The following is a 24,078-nucleotide window of genomic DNA, read 5'->3' as shown; positions in this document are numbered from 1 at the left end:
TGATTTGAGACCTCTATATGTTATGCTATGCTCATCACAAGTGAATTTGTCTTATTCTTAATTTTTCTTAATTCTTAATAATAATCACGATTGGGGCGCCTGGGTGGCTCAGTCGGTTAAGCGTCCGACTTCGGCTCAGGTCATGATCTGGCGGTCTGTGAGTTCGGGCCCTGCGCCGGGCTCTGTGCTGACAGCTCAGAGCCTGGAGCCTGTTTCAGATTCTGTGTCTCCCTCTCTCTCTGCCCCTCCCCTGTTCATGCTCTGTCTCTCTCTGCCTCAAAAATAAATAAACGTTAAAAAAATAAAAATAAAATAAAATAAAATAAAATAAAATAAAATACAATAAAATAAAAAAAGAGACTGTCTAGCTTAAATGTGAAGGTCAGACATCAGTCCTTGCAATACTGATGACAGTATCCAACTGAAAAGTTTTATTGGGACATTTTATTCAAATGTGATTTAGTATTATTTCTGGAAGCAACAAGATTTTCTAAATCTGACCACTCCTGAATTATCTATTTTTGTTTTATTTTAATTGAATTATAGTAAACATGGAGACAACTTCATAGAACACACGTGTTTACCTTGGTATATTTTTAAATGTTGACTATGTCTGTGTAACTGGTACCCACATCAAGAAACACCATATTATCTGTTCTCCCAAAAGCCCTCCTCAAGCCCTCTTCTGGGCATTATCCCACCCCACCCCCAGGTAATAATTTCATTTACATATAATACTATAGATTAGTATTGTTGAATTTTGAACTTTATTCAAATGGAACCCAACTGTACATATTTTTTTGTGTCTGACTTTTTTGGTTCAACATTATGTTTGTGAAATTCACCTATATATTTTTTTTTTCACATGGTAGTTATGCATTACATATTATCCTGTATAATATTTCATTTTGTGACTATTGCACAATATATTTATCCATTCTACTGTTGATGGACATTTGGCTAGTTTCTAGTTTGGGCTATTATGAGGAGGGCTATTATGAACATTTATATACATGTATTTTGGTGAATATATATACATATTTCTATTTTATACACTTAGGAGTAAAAATGCTGAGCCATACATATGCATATATTCAGTTTTATAAAATATGGGCAGTTTCTCAAGATGGTTATGCTAAATTATACTCCTTCTAATAACATATGAGAGTTCTCTTTCCTTTAAAGCCCTGGATCTCTATTTTTAATAATCCCTTTAGTTTCTTTTATTTCTCCTTGTACTCAAGACATTATTTCCTGATTTTATGTGTTTTCTTCAATATCTTATCATATGCAGACAAAACATTACAACATTCTGTTATTTGGCACCCTTCTACTAGATCTGTTATCTCAGAAAGCTCATGGTTTGTCTCTTCGTTTAGACTAAGCAATGGGTTTTCTGAGTATTTGTTCACAGCTTATTACAGACAGCCATTTTCTAGCTGCAAATAGCAGTTGCTTCATTGCAGTGCTTGACCACTAAATCATCACTACCTATTTTTATTTTTTGTCTTTTTTGAAAGTAGACTCAACGCCCAACGTGGCACTTGAACTCACTACCCAGAGATCCAAGAGTCACATGCTCTACCCACTGAGCCAGCCAAGCATCTCGCATGTTTTTGTTTTTAAAGCAGCGCCCAATTCAAGGATTCCGGTACTCAGCAGCAAACTGTCATTTGGTACTAGAATAAAGGAAACGTGAAATCTTCATGGATTAATATACCAGATATTTACTTCTTGCTCACATCATAGTCTGTTGCAAAACATTTAGCTCTTTATCTTAGAGCCGTGAGACTTCTATGGTCACCACATCAAGGGAAGAGGGAACTCAAGGGTCTTGTGAGGTATTTTTGGATTCCTTATGAAATTGGATTCCATCACTTCCATCTAAATGGTATTTTGGGGTACCCAGTCCAACTAATTTCAACCTAAGTGCATGCTGAAAAGTTAGGGAACACAGGAAGATAATCCCTCCACAAGGCAGCTTGTCAAAACTTCATAAGCATAAGCTGAATCAATGGACATGAAAATATAAATGTATCCTGAGTGCTCTATCTCAACCAAGTTGTGAGATATTAGAAGACATTTCTCAAGCTTCTCACTCATTATTTTCCTCTTATAGTACACATTATATATATATGACAGAAATATTGATCTATATCTACATATTTGCTGTATATATACATGTATTATATAAGTTGTATAAGTGTAAATAATAAAGCATATATATCTCAATATCGAACAGTCAACAACATGGCAGAAATATCAAAATTTTAAATGATGACATCATTTTGACGTCATTGTTTTTCCATAGAAGCACCCATTAATGTTCACAGTTCCCAGAGGTAAATAAATGAAATTAAGAAGTATTCTGGCCATTATGCACTCCTAAATCTCACTAAGAGGGGGTCAATGTGAACTTATTCCAAGTTAATAAGATACATTCTTCTGATTTCGTGTTTCGTGTGCTGTCTATAAGAATTAACCCGTATTTTCCATCTCTGTACCTAATCAGTAGATTTAGCCAAAGTTAATGGGCCTCTGACAGCAATTTTATAACTTATCAATAGTGTTTTAAGTATTATTTGTTGATGCTTACACACTTTATTTAAAACAAGACATTTAAGGGGTGCCTGGGAGTCTCAGTTGGTTAAGCATCTGACTTCGACTCAGGTCATGATTTCATGGTTCCTAAGTTGGAGCCCCTGTCGGGCTCTGTGCTGACAGTTCAGAGACTGGACGCTGCTTCAGATTTTGTGTCTCCCTCTCTTTCTGCCCCTCCCCTACTCACACTCTGTCTCTCTCTTTTAAAAATTAAAAAAATAATAATAATAAACATTAAAAAAAATTAAAAGAAAAACAAGACATTGAAAATAACTGCTTTTTATGATTTCCACTGGTTTCACTGGTGAGGTCTTTCGTACTGCTATATTTTACTTAGTTATTAATTAACTCAACTTCACCTTCTAAGAATTATTCCTTTCTGTAATGAGCTAATGCTTTTCTCTATTTCCTATAGTGTTAACCACAGTAGCTTATCCAATGGTCCTTCAATAAGTGTTGAATTGACAAGAATGTAAACTCAGGGTTTTTTTTTTTTTTATGCGTCTACCAGTTTGTAATAGAATTGCATGATTTAAATTAAGTGCAGTTGCATATGGCCAAAAGCAAATAAAATTAACAGTGAACACACATTTTTGTTCTCTCGTCTAAAAGACGCTAGGGGTAGGCAGCCCAGTGTTGCTTTGACAGGGCTATATGTTTTTCCAGGTTTCAGGCCATTTCCTTCTGTCTACTCCAGTGTCCCTAAAATGTGGTTTAAGGTGGCTGGTAGAATGTAAACCATCATATCTGCATTCTAGGTACTGACATGGAGAAAGATGCAAAGGAGAAATAGACAAAGGATTAATGCAAACTCTATTTTGAGGTTGTCCAGAAAAGGCCACATATAGTCTACTTACATCTTTCTGGATAAAGCATATTTACATAGTTCCAAAGGGAGTTGGGGATATATAGTATTATTCCAGAAGGTCAGCACTTGGTAGAAATGCAGAGTTTCTAGTTGCAGAAGGTTTTGAACAGATGTAGGTCAAGGGAACCTTCATTCTTTGCTACAAGCAGAAAATCGTAATGTTCAGAATAACAGTTGTGATCATTGGCTTAGGAGACTGGATGACCTAGGTTTGAAGTCAAGATTAGCTGTTTTTAGTTATGTGGAGTTGAATGATTTTAGCTCCTCCTTAAGCTTCAATTTTCATATGTATAATAAACACAAAATTCTTCTTTAATTTTTTGTGACGTTTTAATGAGGCTGTACCATATAACAAATTCTAGTCACTCAAATAAATTTTCTTCTCAGTGTCATTATAGCTTAGTTATTTTTTCCAGTAATTGCTTTATTATAGGGAAAAAGATGGACTTGTAGTTAGAAGACATAGTGAGGTTCCATCATATACCAAGTATGTAATATTCTTGAGGATCAGTGTTTTTATCTGTAAAATAGGTCTACCAATACTCTTTTGCACTGCTGTGTTAAGAATTAAATAGAATATTGTATTTAATATTTTCTTATGTTCAGGACACAGGGCTTAGTAAATATTGATTTATTATTTTGCACTCATTTGCACTCATTTGAAATCATATGCATTTTACTCCTTTATGCAAATAGATTTAAATAGATTTATTGAATCCTCAAATCTGAGAAATAGTTTTATTAAATCCTCAAACCCAAAATATGCCGAAATATTGGTGGTGGTTGGTGTGTAAATATTTGGAATATGGATTAGATTTACCCAAAATTTCCTGTTCTATTGAGGTTTTCCTCTGAAATTCAGTAGCATGAGACTTAGAATGGAGTATATGGGTGTCTTCTTATCTTGCCTTTAAAATAAATGCTGATTAGAGATCAAGAAATGACCTATAGTGTACTAAATTAATATAAATGTGAAAAAATATGAAGAGAAAAATGCCTGGTGTGTACATAGTAGGGTCTCAATAAATATTTAATAAGTGAATTAATTAACGAGAGGATGGATGAATTAATATATTTATGTTCTCTTCATGGCTTCATCCCATGGGTCTTTTCTACCAAGGAATCTTCAAGAACTGATGAGTTGGCCTCTGCATGGTTGCAGTTATGTTTCTTGTGTTTATTAGGTTCTAAGTCATACTGGCAGCTCTCTTCTTTACTGTTAGGTTTGGTGAATGTTACAGATTCGACTAAATGAACCATAGCAAATATAAAATAAATCCTTGTCAAGAGGATGATATAAATTAGGACGATTACTTCTTAGTCACATAAGTTTCTCAGTAAAAGCCACATAGCACTGGTGAATAGTAAAGTGGTAAAAAGGCTTGTTTTCCTGAAGGCTATCAAAATAACTTGATACACATTGGATTATTAGTTAAACCAACTTGAGGAATCTGTATTCTTTCTTTCAGTTCAATGATTTGCTCATTATTTTTCTAATTAATCGCTTCGTGATGTTAAGCAGATAAATTAACGTCTTTTGTTCTAGTTTCTCATCTTTAAATGAGAGGAACACAAAGCTGTTCACATCCTTAACATTCTGCGATTCTAACAATTTTCTTGGGGAACCCTATTAGTGGCCCCCAAAACCAATTTTCTATTTACTGCAACACTCTACCCCTTTTTAAAAAGTCTTTGCTGGAGGGTCATCTTTAGCTTAGAAGATCTCTTATTGTAGAATATATTTAGGTAAGACAGTGCTCCTGTCAGATTTTTCTAATTATGAGGCACTTCCTCATTTTGAGACACAGCCTCCTGCTAGGTAACTTCTAACCATTTGTTAAGTTCTACCTCCTTGAGGAAAAGCCTAATGCTTCTTGTACAGTCTATCAAACATCCACAGCTGTCATGTCTACCCTCGGCTTCTCTAGGCCAAGTTCATTCAATTCCTGTAGTCATAATGGTATATAACAAGATGCCCACTTCTCTACAATTTAAGTCTCTTCTAAATCTAAAATTGGGAGTGGCTCAGTTGGTTAAGTATGACTTCAACTCGGGTCATGATCTCACAGTTCATGAGTTCGAGCCCTACGTCAGTCTCTGTGCTGACAACTTAAAGCCTGGAGCCTACTTCAGATTCTGTGTCTCCCTGTCTCTCTCTGCCCCTCTCTTATTCATGCGCGTGCTCTCTCTCTCTCTCTCTTTCTCTCAAAAATAAAAATAAAGGTTAAAAAAAACTAAATCCAAAATTAATGAGCTTCAATAAATTTACGATAAATCTGTGCCCTGCCCCCAAACAAACAAAAAACACTAAAAACATGGCTCAATAACATGGGCAGTAAAGATGGGTTATTCATATACTCAGTCCTTTTATTTTGCCACAAGAATATGTTATGACTTTAAAGTTATGAAACTAGGGGCGCCTGGGTGGGTCAGTCGGTTAGGCGTCCGACTTCAGCTCAGGTCACGATCTCACGGTCCGTGAGTTCGAGCCCCGCGTCGGGCTCTGGGCTGATGGCTCAGAGCCTGGAGCCTGCTTCCAATTCTGTGTCTCCCTCTCTCTCTGCCTCTCCCCCTTTCATGCTCTGTCTCTCTCTGTATCAAAAATAAATAAATGTTAAAAAAAATAAAATAAAGTTACGAAACTAGCTCTAGTTTTCACTTTATAAAACATTAGTTGTGACCTTTTCCAAGTCATTTAGTCTCAGGATACTTTCTCAGGCATAAGATCATTGTTACCATCATTTTCATCATCATCATAATGTGGATCATATATGTTTTTCTCATAAAATGTAAAATGCTTTGAAACTTCAAAGTTTTATACATCTGTAACTATATAGCTTTAATGACAATTTTTGTATTTGTGCATAACCTAATCACCACATAATTTTCTTTTAAAAACATATTTAAAAATAAAAGAAATAATAATTTTCCATGACCTGATAATTTCTAAGAAGGGAGAGAGAGCATTCAAGCTGTAAATATATACACAGTGATACACACATATAGAATTTTAGTAAATATATTTATAATTATTTTCTTTATATATAATTGAGAATCATTTAAAATTAAACACCAAAACTACCAATGGTCATAAAAACTGCAATTAAAAAAAAATTAATGTTTACTTATTTTTGAGAGAGACAGCGAGAGAGAGAGTGCGTGCAGGAGGGGCAGAGAGAGAGGGAGACACAGAACCCGAAGTAGGCTCCAGGCTCTGAGCTGTCAGCCCAGAGCCCGATGCGGGGCTCGAACCCACAAACCGCGAGATCGTGACCCGAGCCAAAGTTGGACGCTTAACCAGCTGGGCCACCCAGGCGTCCTAAAACTGCACTGTTATATTTACTTTTGAAAATTATAATGATGACTACCTTGAAGCCATTAAAATACACTGGAATATAAGGTAAGTGATTTTGTTTTGAAAATGTGTAAATTCAGAGTTATGCGGGTAGCATTTTAAATACTCTGAAGGAAAAGGTTGAAAAATCTTGTGTGTATGTATGTTCTCATAGTCTATATTCTGTGCATAAGCACCACTGAGAGGATTTTCCACTACTACCCAGGTCAAATTTGCTACAAATCTGTGTGTTCTTTATAAGAATTGGCAGCTCATAGCTCAGTGAGGGAATTAAAAAAAAAAAAAAATCTATTCCAAAGTCATCCCTAGTTGCTCTAATCAAATTACAGGTATGGTTTCTAAAGGAAGAAGTTTGGTCCTTTGCAAAGCACATCTGCATAGAAAATAACGGACAATGTTAAGAATACTGTGATACACATAGTAAATACATTTACTGAGAATGCAAGTTTGACTGTAGAATCCTAAGTGGAATGCATTTTGTAATTTTTATCCTTTGTGTAACTGTTTTTGGCCTATAAATACCATTAAGTTACAAAAAAAAAGTCACACACCCTGTTTAGTTTAGTTTTGTTTTGTTTTTTTCCTAATGGCACTGAAGCCATCAACTGGGCTTTAAAGAAGCTGAACATTTTGTTTTAATGCCCAAAATAGCAAACACAGTGTTCATTTTAAAATTATTTATAGTACGTTAGAGTAGTTTGGCTATTTCGCAGTGTTGTCAGTATGACAGCGTGCTGTACTAATCTCTCTCTTCCGGACAGCAATGAGGCAGCTCCATAAGAAGGGTTGGGAAGAAACTCGGTGCATCAACTCATTCATGAGTTCGAATAGGTTTTCCTTCACAAACTGGAAACTGTCACCATTTTGAAGCATTCAACCCTTTCTAAAATGTCAGCAACTGATATTTAGTACACTGTGAACCCACACTATTGTTCATCTTTTATCAAATGGCATCATCAAAGCAATCATCTTTCAGTAAACCTAATATCATTTCATCTCTGGAGAAAGCCTCCCTTTTTCTTCTCCCAGGAGTCCACTTGTTTGGAGACGTTCTCTGCCTGATTTTCAGAGGCTTAATTATCCGAGTATCGTGTGGTTTTTCTCTTGGATGACTGGAGAAAATGTATGCCACAGGTCACCAATATTGATGTGTACAATCTTGCCAGGTCTGAAGGTGGTAGGAAAGTGGGTCCATACATTAGGATCCGCAGGTTGTATTGCACAATGCACCATCTAGGTGGTGCCAATTGGATACAATATTAGAATTACCTACTAAAGGTGCTGAAGCATGAGATCAGAGATGGTAGTCTGTGAATAGGAAGTGTCATCCTCCTATTCACAAGGGAAAAGAGACTTCTACATCATCTGTTTTCCCAAGCAGAAGATATAAGTCCAAAAAGCGCTGGCTGGATCCAGGAGTAGCACCCCTTACCAATACTCCAATGGCGTATTGGGGGTCTTTGTGCTTCCTGTCCCACAGTCTGGACTCTGGAGGGGATCTCTGTTGCCAGTTTCTACACAGGGATTCCATTGAACGACACGCTACTTACGCTCTTTGATTCTCAGTAAATAAGAAAATATTTTTTTTCTACATGAGCTTTTTGTGAGGACTGAAGTAGAGCAAGTGTGTAAAAGATGTAAGATACAGGAGGTTGCTCAGTAAAGATTAATCTTCATGTTTTATTTGAAATGACATTTACTAAATATTTTGGAAATATAGAATCAAGTCCTTTTGATGTTATTCACCAAAGATCTATTATGTGGATTATAACCAAGAAGGATTTGCAAGACAGAATTTTTTTAAGTTGTTTTATTTATTTATTTATTTATTTATTTATTTTTGAGAGAGATAGAGCATGCACTAGCAGGGGAGGGGCAGAGAGAGGGGTAAAGAGAGAATTTCAAGCAAGCTCTGTGTTGTCAGTGTGGAGTTTGACACAGGGCTGGATCTTATGAACCGTGAGATCATGACCTGAGCTGAAATCTGGAGTCTGATGATTAACTGACTGAGCCACCCAGGTGCCCCTAGAAGAGAGAAATTTGAACTAATTCTTTTATTCTAATGTTTTACAATGACAACTTCAGTGAAGTCTACAATTTTGGAATTCGGTATTGACTTATCTAGTTCTGCTGTTTAAAAAATGGCTATTTTAGGGGGAAGGGGCCAGTAAGGTGGAGCAGCAGGGAGGTTTTCTGCTTTTCTCATCCCTGAAATTCAACCAGATCAACACCAAAACATCTTACACACCTAGAAAATTGATCTGAGGATGAACACAACCATCTGTATAACTTGAGCCACAGAACTTGGCAGGTATGCAGTGTGGAGAGGTGAACTGGAGGAGAGAGAAGCCACTGAGGGTAGGGAGCTGGTTTTACTTGCAGAGAGAGGATGGAGATGGGGGGAGAGTACAGGATAAACAATCCCCAGAAAGCAGCTAGAGAGAAAGAGAAAGAGAGGAAATAGCCATTAAGGACTGAACAAGAAAGGAGAGAGGAGAAAGGAGAGGGTTTAAATAGCATTAGGATTCTATAAACAGGGAAGCACAGAGTGTGAAACTCCACATCTCAATACCTGGAAGAGCTCTGGTGGGAAGGGTGAATCCCCAGAACCAGACAGCAAGGTGTTAGGGGGTCCTCAGGTCACACAGGGAGAGGCTATTCCCCTGCTGAGAGGACATTTGGTAGAAGCTGTGTGGCCTCCCCACAGGCAAAGGTCTCAGCAGACTCTGGAGAAGAGCCACATTTGCTGGTGTTGGAACAAGATTGTTAGGGGGCAGTGAAGCCTGAAACCAGATGGATGTTGTGATTTACTATACTCCCCAAAAAGCTTTTGCTACATGATCCTGAAAACTTTTTCTGGGGCAGGCTGGCACCCAGCCATAGTCTCCAGGCATCTGCAGCAGTGTGGTTGCATGAACTTTCCTGGGGGTGGGACAGCACTTGACTATTGCTCGGCGGGACCCTACCCTGAGGGTCTGAGAGGGTCAAAGCCACAGGGCCCTCAGAAGTGAGGGGTTTGGAAACATAGCCCCATTCGAGATAAAATTCGGGATGAAGTTGCCATCTGGCAGTCTGACAGCTTGGTTGCCAACAGTGTAGAAGTGGGGAATGGACAGAAGATGGAGACAAAGGAGGGGTGCTTGATTGCCAGTTGGCGAGAGCACAGAGTTCTGATCCTAGAGACTGGCTAGCTGGGAGACACCATTTTCACCTCTCCCGTGTCTGTGCATACACACATGCAAGCGCCACAACAATCCACTCCAATAAGCTAAGCAGAGCCATCTACTGGAGAATGCAGCCATTACGTAAAGCTCCATCCAACTGTGCCAACCGCACTCTGGAGGAACACCACAAGTCTCTCTGCCTGCTTAGTTATATGGACTATAAAGTGCTTCATAGTTTGACTTCTAGGGGGCACTTGATATAATTTCAATAGTATTTAATTCTGTTCCCTGGTCCATTTATTCAATTTTTTTCTTTTTCCTTTCTTTTCTTATTTTTGAATACAGAAAGAGAAAAAAATTCTTTTTATTTTCTATTTTCACAAAAAATACTTTTGTTTAATTTTTTCTACCACATTATTTTTTGTAACATTTTATTATATTTTACTTTCATCATTTTATTTTCTATTTTATTTTATTCATTTTTTAAAATTTTCATAGGTTTTCCTACATTTTTCTTTTTTTGTTTTCTTTGATTTCCCTTTTTTCTCTATTCTACCAGGCTTCTTTAAACAACCAGACCAAAACACACCTAGAATCTAGCATCCTTTATTTGATTTGAGTTTTTTTAATTTTTTAATTTTTAATTTTTATTTTATTCTTTTTATGCCTCCAAAATGATGAAAGAATTCACCTCAAAAGAAAGAACAGGAAGAAATGACAACCAGGGACTTAGTCAATACAGATACAGCAAGATGTTTGAGCCAGAATTTAGAATCATGATAATAAGAATACTAGCTGGGGTTGAAAAAAGCATAGAATCCCTCTCTGTGGAGATAAAAGAAGTAAAATGTAGTCAAGATGAAATAAAAAATGCTATAAATGTGATCCAATCTCACATGGATGCCATGGCAGCAAGGATAGATGAAGCAGAGCAGTGGACCAGCGATATAGAAGATAAATTTATGGAGAATAATAAAACAGAAAATAAGAGGGAAACTAAGGCAAAAGAGCATGATATAAGAATTAGAGAACTCAGTGACTCATTAAAAAAGAATAACTTCTGAATCATAGAGTTTCCAGAAGATGAAGAGAGGGAAAAAGGGGTAGTAGGTTTATGTAAGCAAATCATAGCAGAAAACTTTTCTAACCTGGGGAAAGACACAGACATCAAAATCCAGGAAGCACAGAGAACTACCATTAGATTCAACAAAACCAACCAACAAAAACCAACCATCAACAAGGCATATCATAGTCAAATTCACAAAATACACAGACAAGGAAAGAATCATGACAGCAGCAAGGGGAAAAAAGTCCTTAAACTACAAAGGAAGTTAGATCAGGTTCACAGCAGAATAATCCACAGAAACTTGGCAGACCAGAAAGGAGTGGCAATATATATGCAGTGTGCTGAATTGGAAAAAATATGCACCCCAAAATTATTTATCCAGCAAGGCTGTCATTCAATATAGAAGAAGAGATAAAAAGTTTCCCAGATAAACAAAAATTAAAGGAGTTTGTGACCACTAAACCAGCCCTGCAAGAAATTTTAAGGGGGACTTTCTGAGGGGAGAAAAGATGAAACAAAACAAAAAAGACCAAAAGCAACAAAGACTAGAAAGGATCAGAGAACACCACCAGAAACTCCAACTCTATAGGCAACACAATGGCAATAAATTCATATATTTCAGTACTCAATCTAAATGTCAATGAACTAAATGCTCAAATAAAAAAACATAGGGTATCAGAATGGATAAGAAAACAAAACCCTTCTATATGTTGTTTACAACAGACCCATTTTAGATGTTAAGTCACCTTCGGATTGAAACTAAAGGGATGGAGAACTTCTATCATAATAACAGTTTCCAAAAGAAACCTGGAGTAGTCATACTTATATCAGACAATCTAGATTTTAAAATAAAGACTATAACAAGAGATGAATAAGGGTGTTATATCATAATTAAGGGGTTATCCACCCAAGAAGACCTAACAATTGTAAACATCTATGCCCCAACATGGAACACTCAAATATATAAATCAATTAATCACAAACATACAGAAACTCATCAATAATAATACCATAATAGTAGGGGACTTCAACACCCCACTTACAGCAATGGACAGATCATCTAAACAGAAAATCAACAAGGAAACAATAGCTTTTAATGACACACTGGACCAGATGAACTTAACAGATATATTCAGAACATTTCATCCTAGAGCAGCAGAATGCACATTCTTCTCGAGTGCACATGGAACATTCTCCAGAATAGATCACATACTAGGACACAAATCAGACTTTGACAAGTACAAAGAGATCGAGATGACACTGTGCATATTTTCAGACCACAATGCTATGAAACTTGAAATCAACCACAAGAAAAAATTTGGAAAGACAACAAATACTTGGAAACTAAAGAATGAACGGGCTAACCAAGAAGCTAAAGAGGAAGTTAAAAAGTACATGGAAGCCAATGAAAATGGTAAACGCTACAGCCCAAAACCTCTCAGACACAGAAAAGATGGTCATAAGAGGGAATTATATAGTAATCCAGGCCTTCCTAAAGAAGAAAGAAAGGTCTCAGATATACAACCTACCCTTACACCTTAAAGAACTGGAAACAACACAACAAATTAAACCCCAAACCATTAGAAGATGGTAATTAATAAAGATTAGAGCAGAAATCAATGCTATCAGAAAAAAAAAGAAAGAAAAAAAAAACAGAAAAAAAACATTAGAACAGTTCAATGAAACCATTAGCTGGTTCGTTGAAAGAATTAACAAAATTGATAACCCCCTAGCCAGTTTGATCAAAAGGAAAAAGCAAAGGAACCAAATAACATCAAGAATGAAAGAGGAGAGATCACAACCAACACAACAGAAATACAAACAATAATAAGAGAATATTATGAACCATTATACACCAATAAATTGGGCAATCTGGAAGAAATGGGCAAATTCCTAGAAACATATAAACTAGAGAGACTGAAACAGGAAGAAATAAAAAATTTGAACAGACCCATAACCAGTAAAGAAATCAAACTAGTAATCAGAAATCTCCCAAAATAACAAGAGTCCAGGGTTGGATGGCATTTCAGGGGAATTCTATCAAACATTTAAAGAGTTAACACCTATTTTGAAACTGTTCCAAAAAATAGACATGGAAGGAAAACTTTCTATCTCATTCTATGAAGCCGGCATTACCTTGATTCCAAAACCAAACACACCACTAAAAAGAAGAAATACAGACCAATTTCCCTGATGAACATGGATGCAAAAATCCTCAACAAAATACTAGCCAACCGGATACAACAATACATTAAAATAATTGTTCACCAGGACCAAGTGGGAATTATACCTGGGATTCAGGGCTTGTTCAGTATCTACAAAACAATCAATGTGATTGATCACATCAATAAAAGAAAGGACAATAACGACATGATCCTCTCAATAGATGCAGATAAAGCATTTGACAAATACAGCATCCTTTCTTGATAAAACCCTCAAGAAAGTAGGGATAGAGGTATCATTCCTCAAAATCATAAAATCCACATATGAAAGACCCACTGCTAATATCATCCTCAATGGGGAAAACTGAGAGCTTTCTCCCTAAGGTGAGGAACATGGCAGGATGTCCAGTCTCACCACTGTTATTCAACATAGTATTGGAAGTCTTAGCCTCAGCAATCAGACAACACAAAAGAATAAATGGAATCCAAATTGGCAAGGAGGAAATCAAACTTTCACTCTTTACAGACGACATGATACTCTACATGGATAACCCAAAGAGTCCACCAAAATACTGCTAGAACTGATACATGAATTCAGAAGTCACAGGATATAAAATCAATGCAAAGAAATTGGTTGCATTCCTATACACCAATAATGAAGCAACAGAAAGAGAAATCAAGGAATCAATCTCATTTACAATTGCACCAAAAACCATAAAATACCTAGGAGTAAATATAACCAAAGAGGTAAAAAATCTATACACTGAAAACTATAGAAAACTTATGAAAGAAATTGAAGCAGACACAAAAAAATGGAAAGATATTCCATGCTCTGGGTAGGAAGAACAAATATTGTTAAAATGTCGATATAACCCAAAAACAATCTACATATTCAATGCAATCCGTATTGAAATAACACCAGCATTGTTCACAGAGCTACAACAAATAATCCTAAAATTTGTATGGAACCAGAAAAGACCTAACATAGCCAAAGCAATCCTGAAAAAGAAAACCAAAGCTGGAGGCATCACAATCCAGGACCTTAAGATGTATTACAAAGCTGTAATCATCAAAACAGTATGGTACTGGCATAAAAACACTTATGAATAGAACAGAATAGAGAACCCAGAAATGAACCCACAAACATATGGCCACTAATCTTTGACAAAGCAAGAAAGAATATCCAGTGGAATAAAGACAGTCTCTTCAGCAAGTGGTGCTGGGAAAACTGGACAGCAACTAGTGGAAAAATGAACCTGGCCCACTTTCTTACACCAGACACAAAAACAAACTCAAAATGGATGACAGACCTAAACAAAAGACAGGAAACCATCACAATCCTCAAGGAGAAAGCAGGCAAAAACCTCTTTGACCTTGGCCACAGCAACTTCCTACTCAACACATCTCTGGTGGAAGGGAAATAAAGTCAAAAATAAACTATTTGAACCTCATAAAAATAAAAAGCTTTGGCACAGTGAAGGAAACCATCAACAAAATAAAGGCAAATGACAGAATGGGAGAAGATATTTGCAAATGACATATTAGATAAAGAGTTAGTATCAAAATCTATACAGAACTTATAAAACTCAACAACAACAACAACAAAAACAAATAATCCAGTGAATAAATAGGCAAGAGACATGAATAGACACTTTTCCAAAGAAGACATTCAGATGTCTAATAGACCCATGACAAAATGTTCAACATCACTCATCAACAGGGCAATAAAAATCATGTTGGCAAGGATGCGGAGAAAGAGGATCTTTTTTGCATTGCTGATGGGAATGTAAACTGGTGCAGCCACTCTGGAAAACAGTATAGAGGTTCCTCAGAAAGTTAAAAATAGAACCATACTAGGACCCAGCAATTACACTACTAGGTATTTATCCAAGGGATGCAAACGTGCTGTTTCAAAGGGGCACATGCACCCCAATATTTACAGCAGCGTTATTGACAATAGCCAAAGTATGGAAAGAGCCCAAATGTCCATGGACAGATGAGTGGATAAAGATGGTAAAGAATATATATATATATATATATATAAAGAATATATATATAAAGAATATATATATGAATATATATATAAAAGAATATTACTCAGCAATCAAAAAGAATGAAATCTTGCCATTTACAACAATGTGGATGAAACTGGAGGTATGTATGTTAAGTGAAATTAGTCAGAGAAAGACAAATGTGTAACTTTACTCATACGTGGAATTTTAAGATACAAAACAGATGAACATAAGGGAAGGGAAGTAAAAATAACATGAAAACAGGGAGTGGACAAAACATAAAAGACTGTTAAATATAGAGAACAAACTGAGGGTTGCTGGAAGGGGTGTGGGTGGGAAGATGGGCTACGTGGGTAAGGAACATTATGGAAGACACTTGTTGAGGTGAGCCCTGGATGCTACACATAGAGGATGAGTCACTGGAATCTACTCCTGAAATCATTATTGTTCTATATGCTAACTAACTTGGATGTAAATTAAAAAATTAAAAAAAAAATTAAAGTTAAAAAAATTTATTTTATAAAGGAGATTCTTTTCATTTTACTGAAGACCATCAACAATCTGTGTTATTTGTAAAAAAACTATATAACATTTGTATTCAACTGCAAAATACCACAGAGATTTGTATGTATGCATATATGGGGCTGTGGTTGAGCTTAGAAAAACTGAATGAATATGTGATTGATAGGAAATACATTTTACTATTTTATTTTATACTGTCCTTGGTTGTAATTATTAAAACAATAGCACAACAACAATTTTTCCCCCTTATTTCACTTGGGGAGAATCATTAAAGAAATACAGAGTAAGAGTGAAAGAGGACATTTAGTATTAGTATTAAATTTGTGTGACCTTAAGCACTTCTTCCTTTACTGGCCACACTATCTGTGGTCAACATCAGGTTTCATTCCATTTTCTTCAATAATGTGTTTCGTTTGGACTCTCTTCACCTTCTCCATCTTCCCCCTTTCTTTACTATTTAGAAAATTGTAAACTGCAAATTTATTTTTTTTATTTTTATTTTTTTTTTCAACGTTTATTTATTTTTGGGACAGAGAGAGACAGAGCATGAACGGGGGAGGGGCAGAGAGAGAGGGAGACACAGAATCGGAAACAGGCTCCAGGCTCTGAGCCATCAGCCCAGAGCCTGACGCGGGGCTCGAACTCACGGACCGCGAGATCGTGACCTGGCTGAAGTCGGACGCTTAACCGACTGCGCCACCCAGGCGCCCCAGTAAACTGCAAATTTAGATGCCTCCAAGTCCAAAACACTGAAAGCTGCTGTATGAGATTATAAAGATGTACAGGTGATGAGCTTGACTTTTCAAAGTGTTTACAGTCTAGGCAATTGGTCACATGAGTCTGTTGTGACAGTATTGTTTCAGGTGATTTAAGTACAATTCATGAAAATGCTTATGTCATTTGAATATAAAGACTCTTCTCAATTGGAAAGAGGGGAAATGGGGAAAATGATTTTCTTTTGGAAACGTCAGTGACCTTGGCTTTGCTTATGAGCATCTTTCTGTTGCCGTAAGTTTTTCTCTTGTAACTTTCTCAGCACTGTCTCCACCCAGAATTTAGAAAAGGCTCTCCATGTTTCCTGAGCCTTCACCAGGGTTTCCTGAAATTGAGGACTCAGTTGCAGTTTGGCCTGGGAATGAATTGCAGTTCATTTTTTTTCCTCCAACAAATCAGTATTTTGATTTTAGTGGATACTAGAATGATACACTTTGGAATATGTGGTTGTAGGGTGTGAGAGCAATGCAATAATACAAAACACACACACACACACACACACACACACACACACACACACACAGGCCTGATTTTTCCCTTATCTTAAAGATACTGCATAACCATGCAGTATGCACTGCATGGGAACATTCTAGTAGCATGGGTCAAAACAATGCACTCAAATTGGTCTTCTTCGTGATTTGCAACTAAAATATCCTAACCATTAGCATATTTGCATGTATAAAAACAGTAGGATTTGTCTTCTTCATTGTTAAGTCTCTCATTCTAAAAGTATTCATTTTTCTTTTGTATAGTTACATGTAGTACATAAAATAAATGGGAAGCTACTAAAGTAATTTGTGCCATAAGCTCATTTCCTATGACCAAGCTTATATTTTTTTCAAAGACCTTAAAGTTGAAGTAAGAAAACAAATCACAAAACATGAAACAATTTAAAAGAAAAATTACCAGGGACCATGCATATAGGCATGAAATGAATAGACAATGTGGATATTAAATAAGGCAAAATAGATTACAAGTTAAAGAAATTAAACACACACACATGCATCCACATACACATTTTAATTCACAGGTTATTTGCAACTAGCCTTTGAGAAATATTATCACTCAAGCTGGTAGGTAGTTATTGTGCTCTATGCAGTGTTTTAAAAAATAATTCATTTCTATGGCAAAGGAAATATGTAAATAAATGTTTTCTGAACTCAAGCTCCTTGGAGTCTAAAGGGGAAAATAAGACATAGAAACCTGCAAGTAATGTGACTTAATAGTTTTTGCCTATAGACATTGATATTACATGGCTTTGAGTCAAGTTTATTTGCCATTTAATCCTGGTTTCTGTATTCAGTGGGTATGTGTCATTATACCAGTTACTTAGGGCTCCTAAGCTTGTGCTTTCATTTGTAAAAACAGCAATACTATTTTTGCTTCTTTAAAGTATTGCTGTAAAGACAAAATAATATATGTAAAGTACTGTTTTCCTTTAGCTATTAGTACTCAAGCTGCTATGCATTCTATCTTGGAGTTATGTGAAAATTTAGTAATTAAACAGGTCCACACATTGGTGCAAGACAACAGAGATCTTTAAGAATATCAGCAAATGAAAGTTTTAGCCAAGGCAAATAAACTCAACTTGTCTATGGAATAATATTTGAAAAATTAGGTAACCCTAATAATATAAATATGAACGATATGAATATCAATGGAGTACCTCAACTGCAATTTAACTAAATTAATTTAAATTAAGGGTATAATTGATATATATGTGTATATGAGCATATATATTATAGATATAATGATAAGGAAATTCAGGTTAGACATATATAAATTATATTGTAATTGAAATATTCTTTTTTGGTGGATTACTCATCTTTGTATCTGAACACCTGGCTCTCCATCAAATCTCCCAATCACAGACTACGTGAGGATTCTGTGTCAATGACCCTGCTTCCCACCTAAATATAGACCAGGAAATAAGAATATTTTCTCTAAAATTACCATTCTCCCCATGGGACAGGGAGGGGGTGATTGTTGGAATGAAGAGAGCATGGTCATATATCCTGATAAATATTATCTAGAAAAGGCAGAACATTTTAGAATGCTTGTTAAAATAAGGGCCATCTATCTGTTCATGTTTCTGATCTCTCAGTTATCACGTAGCTCTTGGGTTCAGTAGAGAGGAGCAGTTCTGAGTGCTTTCCTTTTAGTGTCTTAAAATGATAGTGTCGTAAGTTAGCCAAGTGTTGGTTTACAACCTTGGGAGTTTCCCTGTAGAAGGCAAAGAGAGACCAAGGAAAGAGGCAGACCACAGCAGACTGGCAGGTGACAGATCTAATAAGCAAGGGAACTTACATTTAAGCCTATGCGAGATGGCCACAAGACAAGTAGATCTCTGTGCTCTCTGTCCAGAATCTTAAAACTTTACATGGAGGTGTTAATGGGGTTGTCACATCTACCATCTAGATGGTCTCAACAATGCATTGTTCCCTCAAAGCTGCAGTTTTCAAATGGCTCTGACTGGGAACAGTGGGAAGAATGTATTTTCCAAGAGCAGGGGAGAGGATGAGGCACCTCCAATTGCCTGGGTCCACCTCAAGTGTCAACGAGCAGTCACGTCCTCTCACTGATCTCCTCTAATGGATAGTCCTCTACCTTGGGAGGTCATGGAAACAGTATTGCGTTAAATAACTCTGCAAGTAAGCAGGAGAGTCTTGCTCAAAGCCCTAAAGTATTATACCAAGGAAACATTTATTTATATAAAGGTATTTTTATAAGTATGTTAGTAAATGTATTCATTCATGGAATCCTTTGGAATTGCTTCACCAGGATTTTTTAGTTATGCTTTGAATTAGAGGTATGGATTTTCTCAGGTAGGTTCCAAAAGCGGTATAAAGGCTATCACTTTCAGTTAGTTATTTCCCAACACACAGATTTAATTGCCAAACAAAAAGTCAAACTCTTTTAAAAATGTTCTCCCAGTGTGAATAAGAATAGTTTGTAAGGAGTGTCCCAAGAATTAAGAAATAAATATAGTTCAATAACCAAATATTATTGAACTGTAACTATGTCTAGATGTTGCTTGAAGACTTTTAAAGAGTTTCAATTAATGATATATAGTAACACACTTCAAATCCTTTCCTCTCTTCCTTAATTCTCTCATGGCATAAAATTGTTCCAGGGTATCTCCTTTATTCATGAAGCATTTCAACTTCTCTTCCTCTGTTCAGATTTCCCATCTCCTTTACTCCAAGCTCTTTACTATGTATATAAATCTATTTTCTCCAGCTAAATATGTTCTCCCTTCCTTCATCTATTCTACCCTGTCTCTGTCTGGGTAAATAAAACTCTAATTTGATGGGATTGTGGGGAAGGGATCAGAGCAGAGAAAGAAAAAAGGCAATGGAGAGAAGTATTCAGACATTAATAAATTGTGTCCTGATCAGATGATGTTATATAGTTTTAAAACAAAAAAAAAATTCAAAATGAATGGAAACAATGTCACAGAAGCTAAATAATTTCCCAATGTAATTCGTGTGTGTTACTTTTGATAACATGTTCTACACCATTAATGTGAAATTCACTGGATTCAAAATGGAAATTGTCTTGGTGTTTTTTTATTTTTTTTTTAATCACTGCAAATTGCCTACTATAGTTTTACTTTGAAAGTTCATAAATCAAACCGTAATGAGTGTCCGAATGAGAAGCATCTCTTTGAAGCACCATGCATCTTTTATTGTCTCTGTTACACTATTTTCCAGTGATAATCAGTATCTATAGCAAGAAACGTATCTCAGTGCCTCAGCCTGGGGTCAGGTATGTCTCACCTCCTCAGCAGTGTATTGTTAAATTCAACTGGCAAGAGGGCAGAGTCTTAGACATAGTGCTTATGTGTTTTTCCCCTTTTCCTGTCAATTTGAGTTAATTTGAAATTAGTACTCTTTTTATCAGTAAGGAACTTTGTAATAAGGGTGATACTAGCCTTGAAGGGAAACATGACAATATTTATTATATGCTTTTATTTTTGAAGGCAATGCTTCCTGATTGCAGGAGTATAAAATAAATGATCTCTTCTCAGTAAGGAGAACCTCTTGAAAACATATTGTAAATTCCAAAGGACACAGGAAGAAGGCTAAAATATCACGTGAAGAGTTTGTGTTTTGGAGGGAAGAACACATTAACTTAGTTGGGATTACAACTCATATAATAATAACTATTGAGCAGTTGCTAGCTGCTACCATAGTTACAAACTACTTACTGGATAAATGCAATGGTCACTAGAAAGTGCTTTTATGCTATAAGTAGAAAGTGCAATAGACCCACAGCATCCCTGCTTAATTCAGTATTGGAGGCACAGGACATTTCACAATCTCTTTGACTCAGCCTTGCTTTCTTTTCTTCAATTTTTGAAATGAGAAACAATATGATGATGATTACATATGGTACTAAGTCCTTCAGCTATATTAACTCATTTAATACATATATCAATCCTATGAATTTGCCATTATTCCACGTAGAAAAGTGGAGACTGAGTCTTAGAGAGGTAATGGTAAGTTACCAAAATATATGTAATGAATGAATGGAAAAGAAAGGGTTCAAACACAAATTATAAATCCAAAGCCCATGCATTTAATCACTAGAATATACTGCTGCTTCATTCTTGTGATTTACATATGAGCTACAGGACACAGAATTCTCACTAGTTCACTTAAGCAAAAGAACAATGGAATCAACTGTATTGGGAGGCTCACATAATCTTTAAGAGGCACAGAGAGTCACAGTTGGAGGCGACTCATCAAGAGGACACTAACCACAAGGTGGGGGATTAAGTGAGAACTCACCACAGCCTCTTTTGGGCACAGACACTGAGGGACACAACACTCACCTCTTTACCGTGCTATTTCAAGGATGGTGCATTCTCTACCTGCTATTCCTTCACACGTTGTTCTGTTCTGATTAAATCTCCATTTGGGTGTCAGGGAGTCTAGCTGCAAAAGAGACTTGGAAAGTTTAGGAAACAGCCTCCCCATGTCTTCTCAAGAACATTTCTTTCTTGGGTCCCTGGGGTTCTTTGTACTTTGTGCTCAGAAAACTACTTTGTATTATACCCAACTTTGTGTGTATTCATGTTTCCCAGTGTAAAATCTAAAATCTTTAGTCTAGGACTATATCTAATCATCTTTGCCTCTTCAAGAGTCCTAGCACAATACTTAACACATAATTTATTTCTCATTCCTTTTAGTGGATTGAACTGAAATGCCTTTATTGGAAGGAGGGTGAAAGAGAGAGAGAGCTACTGAAATAATTCCTGCCAAGGGAAACAGTGAGTCACAACTCTTGATTCCTGTTCCAAAACTCTTTTCTCGTGTAATACTAAATTATTCTACTTGAATAAAGACAGTTTGCTCTACCTTCCTATTCATAGGCAGAACTTTCCTCTTTGAGTTTTTAGTAGAATGCTTCCATTTATGTGGTTAGAGAAGTGGGCACATTGTCTTTATTCATGGCTATTGAAATTAGTGATAGAAGGGGCCCCTGGGTGGCTCAGCAGGTTGGACATCTGACTTCAGCTCAGGTCATGATCTCATAGCTCGTGGGTTCGAGCCCTGCGTTGGGCTCTGTGCTGACAGCTCAGAGCCTGAAATCTGCTTTGGATTCTGTGTCTCCCTCTCTCTCTGACCTTATACCACTCACCCTCTCTCTCTCTCAAAAAATAAATAAACATTAAAAAAAGGAGAAAATAGTGATAGTAGAATCTCATTGGATATACTTTTTAGAAAAAAAATAAAATTATAGACTATTCAGGCTAAAAGCTAAAAATCATTTATCATATTTTGTCTCACTTAGAAAATTGAAAAAAAGAAAGGCTGAATCAAAGAGATTATGAAATGTCCTGTCCCTCCAATACTGAATTAAGCAGGGATGCTGTGGGTTTCTAAGGACTGTCTGTTGCCCATTGCATTTATCTGGTTAGTAGTTTGTAACATGCACTAGACTCAGCATTTTTTGAGAGCAGGATTGTGTAATATTTGTGATTAGAGTTCCATCACCTAGGATCATTCTTGACTCACAGTAGGCACTTTGTAAATCAGTGTTAATTTTGGATGAAGGTAAAACCCTCTGATTATGAAGTTCCTCTTGAGGCATAGGATAGATACGTGTCATCTGTCCCTAATTTATAAATAAATCAAATCTCACAGGGCACCAAAGTGCAGGAGATTTGATCTTTGAGAACACAGTATAGTCAGAGACATTCTCACTCTGAAATGAAACTACTCAAGCTAAAAGATCTCTACCAAATCTTATAAGGTAGAAGAAGGAAGACCTTTTTTGGTTGCAGTGTTAAATATGAGGATGATTTAAACCAGGCTAATTGCAGTGGCAATGGTGAGAAGTTTGGATTTTGAGATTAAAGCCAACTGCATTTCCTGATGAACTGTTGAAGATTATGAGAAAAGGAGAGGAGTCAAGGATAACTTCAAGGTTTTTGGTCTGAATAATTAGAAACACAATGGGACTCTTCATTGAAATGGGGAAAACTGGAAGGAACAGGGTTTGAGGGGAAGATTGGGAGTTTATTCTCAAATATGCTAAGTTTTCAATGTCTTTTAGGATATTATGTTAGGTAGACATGTCTAGGAAGCTGTTGCATAATGAGTTGAGGGTTGAGAAGACAGATACGGGCTGCAGATGTTAATTACAGAGCCCACAGCAAATATTTATCATTATGAAAATGTACACTATATGCATGAGATTGAGTACTGATAGAGACCATGGGAGGGTGATAGAATGATTCCCTGAGTACTCTGACACTGTAGAAAAGAGGAGAAACATGAAAGGAAGTGATATGATTCTTAGGAGGAAACTGATATTATCCAGAAATAGAAGTAAAGAAAGAGCTTCTAGGAGCAGAAGGGATCAGTTGTGTGAAATGCTACATACAAGTCATGTAATATGAGGGCAGCATATTGATCATTTGACTTTACAATGTAGAGGTCTTTAATGCTCTCCATAAGAGTAGTTGCAATACAATGATAGGTCAAAACACCTTCTGGAGTGAATTTACAGAAGTGGTAGGAAAGGAAATACAATCGATGAGAATTGGTAATTCTTTTGGACATGCTTTCATTGGAAGTGGAGGTGTAATGGGTGAAGCGAATTTGAATATTTTTTTTAAATATGAAATAAGGTGTAGCCAGTTTGTATAGTAATGGAATGAGTCAGAAGAGAAGGAATCACTGATGATACAAAAAAGCAGAGAGAATCCTGACGGTAAGAGGGGATGGCATATAGTGTATAAGAGCAGGGGCTAACTTTACATAAATTCAGGAATTACTCATCTATATTAGGAGGGAAAACAACAATAGGATTCAGGACATGCTACCCCAAAATATGGTATCTTGGTGTATTGAAAATTTCAAGCAGATGCAAGACGGTCACTCTGACCTCCCCACTTCGTCTTCCCTGAAACAGGCCATGAAACGCTCATCTGGGAGGTTCCCTTTCTAAACCCAGAGGAAAGGAACATCTTTATCTCTGAAGACAATTGGACATCGAGAAGGATCCTAACAAAAGGTCTTGCTAAGTTTCCCCCAGTTTATA

Source organism: Herpailurus yagouaroundi, unplaced genomic scaffold (genome assembly GCF_014898765.1).
Source record: "Herpailurus yagouaroundi ecotype Mexico unplaced genomic scaffold, PumYag 28, whole genome shotgun sequence".
Lineage (NCBI taxonomy): Eukaryota > Metazoa > Chordata > Mammalia > Carnivora > Felidae > Herpailurus > Herpailurus yagouaroundi.
Note: the sequence above shows the minus strand (reverse complement) of the source record.